Here is a 6031-nt window from a genome sequence, read left to right as displayed (position 1 = left end):
CTCATCGTCTTCCACTTTGACTACAATCAGCTTTGGGTATATTGCCGAAACCATTTAGCCAGGTATCCCAGAAGGGAGGTAGAAAAACATGAGATGGACTAATCATTAACTTTACTCACTAAGAATATAGGAGACTTTGCCCTGGAGTTGGGTGAACTCTCCACCTTCACTCATTTGACTGATTTGTGTTGCCACCTAGAGTTGCTCTGGTGATGAAATGTCCTTCATTCACAGGATACCTTCCTTCTAAAGACTATAGGTGCCTCGTTAAATTTCATTGTGTTCAAATGAAGCACTACACTTCAACTAATAGCTGGTTTTATCCCTCACATCAGTCGTGGTGAGCTGAGCCATAAGGCAGTAAACTAAGCAGCACATGCAGACAAAATTAAGCCTAGAGTCTCTAGGCTCTTAAGTTGTGATTCTCTTTGCAAAACCCCCAACTTTTCTTGACTTTTGTGACCCATGCTTCTTTTTAACAATCATTATAAAAATAATGCATACTCTGATACACCACCACCATGGAGGGGACTTCACAGCCTCAAACCTGTCCCTCCTCTCCTTCTAAGCATCACTGATGTGCAGAAGACTTCTCTACCTGCCAAGAAAACTTTTTGTTGCACTTTATAAGATGAAAAAAGCTTCAATGTTTCTAACCATAAAGCTATATTATAATACTGAACATAACACTAGCAAGGCCTTAGTGCTTTTTATTACTGTCCCCTTTCTACCCCCCACTGAGAAATACTGCAGTAAACTAGATGGCTCTGTCATTAGCCTATTAACATAAATGTAATTGGGAAAAATTCTGAAAATAATTATGTAGACTAAAAAGGGGAAACATTAAAGTAATATATTGACCCTAGTTAAACAACCTATTAGAAAGGTGGGAAGTGGGGGATGAGGTGGGGCTGATGACGAGCATCAGCTCCTCCTCAAAATGACAGGTGTACTTCTTCCTCAGTTTCAGTGGTGAATATACATGGTCAATTTACCCCTCTGCTTCTGAAATCATTATTTTATTTTACCTTCCTCTAGGTTTCTGAAGCATATTGCTTTGACAAATAGAGCAATCTGAATTGGTTATGCCTCAGCTTTAGAGCTATTGTAAGAGTGTCGGTGTTTTGACAGCTAAAGCCAGCTGGCATAAGTCCTCAGTGCAGAGCCCAGGGCTCTGGCATCTTAATCAAACCTTTCATCATTTCTCCATGTTTCAAAGCATCTTCTAAATCCCAGGAAAGCAACACGACATAAAATTAAACATGGAATGTTCATAGACACATAAACACTTCCAAATAGAATATGGAAGGAAAAACTGAAATTAGAACTTGGTTTCCGTTTTAACCTGCTTGATCTCAGCCTTATGTAAGCCTCATAGCCCCAAGTACACCTCTCTTTATAACTCGTGGTATGAACAAGTACAGCTGGCATTCCCATCGACAAGAGCGGCTAGATCCTTAACTTACAAATGGGTGGAATTTTTTTTCACTCTTCCTTAGGATCTACCGATGTCTGTAGAAATAATGCTTATATTATAATGATATTATCTGATTTATTTTTATTTATTTAAAGCTAACTGCCATGATGACATTTTCTGATGAATGACTTGAAGCAGATATGTTCATCAAGATTGCACAGTATACATTCTGCACATTATACATTCATGATAGAATCAAAATTAAAATTTAAGAACCCTCTTCACTTGACCTTCTTGATTGAAATAGTGGTCTCAATGAAAGGGCAAACCTGTTCATGTAAATTAAAGGGCACTGAATGATTTTAAACTCCTATGCATATTACATAAGAGATAAGATGCATATAAATTACTAATGCACAAGACTAATGCATAAACATGAACCAATACTTGTGGCTGCTTTATTCAAACTTTCCTCAGATTGATAGCAGGACTAAAACTCTACACACCACTCATGGCAGATGACAATAAATCTTATTGGTCTCCTTGGATTTGTTTCTTATCATAAAATATAGTAGTTATAATGGAGGAAGGAAAAAGGGTGGTGGTACTAAAGGCTAATGATGGCTTAATGGTCATCTTCAATGCTTAAAATTATTAAAGATATTTCACTAAGTGACTATGAAGACCAGTACTTTTAAAGTCTCACGATTATCAAAAAAAACTATACAGCTAGACCAGAATAAATGTTCAAATAGCTTTCTAAATAAAATTGTTCAATTATTTGTTTTTACAAAGAGAGGTAAAATCAAGGAAGAAACACAGCATGGTATATTTTCATGAACATGACTGCAATTTGCTAGGCTGGTTACCTACAGGAACTGCACATGGATAGCTCAGTACATGTGAAAGTTAAACACAGCAGTGGAGGGCTGAGCACTCATTAAACGACTGTATTCAGTCTTGAAAATTTCGTTTGAAATACTTGACACTCCATGGGTTTCTATCATCATGGCCGTAATGCAGATTAAATCTTTAAAAATCACCATGATCTCCTCTTGCAACTTGAAGAGTTCTCTTCACTTCCTTCATTCAGACATGCACCAGTTTGCTCATAGGGCTTCCGCTTGACATGTTCCCCAAGGCAAGCTGCCTAATTTGGCCCAGTCTATTCACATGGGTCTTAGAGAGGAAAATCTGCCAGCCCACAAATGTCCTTTCTACAGAAAATCTCTATTGACTTCTACCCAGCAACCATCTATATACACAACCCCTTATATTGATCTTGTAAGTCATGGTAATGCTACATTAGCATTTATTTCTCTGGATACATATTTAAACAGTAATTTCTTTTAAGGTAGTGATTACCTGGTAAAGCTGAATCAATCTGAAAAGTGTATTTCTAGGACAGCTTGAGAAAATCTGGTGAGAGTTCCCCTTTGCACAGCAAGCATTTCTCACAGCCTCAGGCTCATGAATGGCTACCTGAGATTTTGAAACACGGAGACAGATGCAAATAACATTGGAAGAGTCAGGACGGCCCTCACTTGAACTGGTTATCACGTCAGAAGAACCCATGCAATAGGAGGACCCTATCTAAGATGTTCTAGGTGGGGCTGTTCTGGACCAGATAGATAAATAGATAAACCTTCAAGCACACACAATCATTCTGGTGTTCTCCAGATTGAATTTTAAACATAAGGGATCTATAACTATCCTAAGAAATTTGCAAATAAGTGAATAACTGATTTCACCAATCATTTACGGGAGATCATTTTGGGGAGATTATCAGCAGGTTGATTTTTTGGAAAAATCACAGTCATATATACTTAATTTGTTTTCAAACACCAGATTTTGCATAATTTCAAGAAAAATTCTCTCTAAAGTAACAATCCAGCCGTTAGAACAGTAACTCAATCATTCTCTGTAAGACACACTACTTCTCACAGGATTTGAAATAGCCAAATGGCACTTTTTCTTTGAAGAGAGTTTTTCCTTAAAGGGCCATGCTGTACTGCACCTTTTCTACATGGATGTATGCTTACAGATCTCATCATCTTCTATATTTAGAGAGATGAGCTTTCCAAAGGAAGATAGGCAGCCAATGAGGAGGATCCCATCAAAAGAGAGGTGAGTTACTATGGTTACTTTTCAGGAGATTGAGTAACAGTGAAGGGCTGCTCCCGGCCAAATGGACCCTTTCCAGAGCAGGACCCAAAAAGATTGTTGCTCTCCATACGTGTTGATTCCATTAGTCCAGACTACACGATGTCATTTTAGCCCTAACCACAGGCTTTGCATGGGTGCCTACTGCTCCCAGCTCTCCTAGCCACACATGGGCAGCGAAGTCAAAGGAAAAACAAGGAGGGCTGAAAACTTCCGAGCACAAACCTAGAAACGACGGGCATGGGGAATCCTCCGGAACCAATTTCACGATTTAAAAAAAAAAAAAAAAAGAAAGAAAGAAAGAAACCAGGTTATGCGGGACCACCACCTGGCCGCTGTTCAATGACCGAGGGCAGAGTAGGATCCCAGAACAGTCCCTTGCCCTCACCCTCAATGAAATGGGTCCTTTCTGAGCCTTATTGTGCGTAAGTCCAGACATACCTTGCGAGCTGGGTCCGCTGACCAGGAGATGGGCGCATGCACCTGCTTCGTAGAGGCGCGGGGCTCGGGGCTCCGTCCCGCGTGTGCGGAGCTGTCACTCTTCGGAGGGGCGCTGACAGCGGCGGCGGCGGCGGCGGCAACTGCAGCTCGGCGGGCAGCCCTGGCTCCTGCAGGTCCGTCCCTCCAGGCTCTGAAGCGCCTCTCGCTCCGGGTTCGGAACGCGAGGCGGGCGCGCAGCTGTTCTCCGCTCGCATTGGACCAGAGGGAGCAGATGTTACCCGGTTGCTAGGAGCGTTGCTAGGAGGCGATGACGCCCCTCCACAGCTCGGAGCAACTTTCCTGTAGGTCGGGTGCGCTGGCGGGGGCTGCTGGGAGCCGGGTTTGAGAACTGCAGCGAGGAGGGGCAGCGAACAAAGAGCCCCAAACCGGGGGGCCGGAGAGCTGGGGAGCTGCGGGTGGGGGAGGGTCGCAGCTCCCGTGGGGCCGGGCGGGTGATGGGGCCGCCCCTCCCCAGCCAGTGCCACTCGCCGCGGGGCAGTAGCTGGGCGTCCCCTGGGGTGAGAGGGTTTGGGATTGGGAGTGGGACGGCACTTTCAGCAGAACTTGGTCAGTGCCTTTCCAACACTGAGACCCGCCGGGATGCTCTGCGCCTTGGGGCAGGAAGGACCCTGGCAGGAAGAGAGATGGTGGAGGGTGTGTGTGGCCTGGCTTGAGGCGTGCGGGATAAGGACTACAGGAACTTCTGCCTTCTGGGACTCTCCTCCCCAGCGTGTTTCTGTTTGTGTCTGCACAGTTGATAGATTTTGAAGAGGGAAAAACTAACCCATGAAATTCAGACCAGAGTCTCATTCCTCTACTGGGTATGGCTGCCAGTATGGTGCCAAAGATTTCAGAAAAATGCCCCTGTGGAGGGTCAGACATTCCCTTTATGGAGTGAGGAAGCCTTCGTTTTGATCCAGTGGCTAATTAAAAGTTCAGGCTAATATGTAAGTTTCTTTAAAAAATACACAAAACAGAAGGCTCTTTTCACAAAGGAAACTGGAGAAAGTATGCCTGTTTCAGTCTATTACACTGTAGTATAAATTCACCCAAAGGATTATATTGTCTCTGATGCTTCACTCAAGGCCTGCCCCCACCCCACCCCCTTTTTTTAACCAATGCTTTTTGCTGTCATTGTTCAATGGGGTTGTTATTCTTGGAGGGAAGGGACGATGAGAAGGTCAATGTGGACAAATCCAGGTAGCCAAGGGAGCCAAATTAAAGAAAGAAAAATGACCAACCTAGCAGAAGACGTTCGTCCAAAGGAAAGAGGGAATCCCTCAGAGAAGGAATCTTATTGAAGAGGGATATACACCACTTCCGTTGTTCCCTATAGGGTCAGGCCAGGGCCTGAGAGGAAGAGAGCACCACTGGGAACCAATTAAAAAGAGGAGTTGCCATCTTCAGAGCCAGGGCAGGGCTGCCATGTAGTGCTGTGTTGAGTCCTGCAATGGCAGACATTTTGCAAGGCTGGAGGGCTACACAAAGTAGCCCAACAAATCTCACTGGCCACTGCCTCTTCAGGTTCCCAGTACCAACTTAACAGCTATGACCAAACTTGGAGTTAACAATTTGTTAGCCCTTAGACTTAAGAAGCAGATAGCCTTATGCTAATAGTGAACTTAGTTATAGGAATCCCTTAGCAATGTATATCAAATTGTCACAGGTACACTTTAAATATCTCATGATTGTATTTATCAAATATACCTCAAGGTCCAGTCATGCTTTGTTGTTGTTGTTGTTCCTTGAATGAGGAGGGTTCTCACTTCTCTCCGGCATTTTGTATATGCTGTTTCTTCATCCTTAAGGTGCTTCCCTTTTACCTGGCTTACTCCAACTCAGCTTTCATAGCACGGCTTAAATACCACTCCCTCATCGTGGCTTTCCCCTCACAGCTTCCCACTGGCTGGGTTAGCCTCCGAAATTACATTTCCAAGTCATTCTACTGGTCCCATTCCACAATACTCATCA

The sequence above is a fragment of the Canis lupus genome, chromosome 8, assembly GCF_011100685.1.
Source record: "Canis lupus familiaris isolate Mischka breed German Shepherd chromosome 8, alternate assembly UU_Cfam_GSD_1.0, whole genome shotgun sequence".
Taxonomy (NCBI): domain Eukaryota; kingdom Metazoa; phylum Chordata; class Mammalia; order Carnivora; family Canidae; genus Canis; species Canis lupus.
This window is presented reverse-complemented; position numbering follows the sequence as displayed.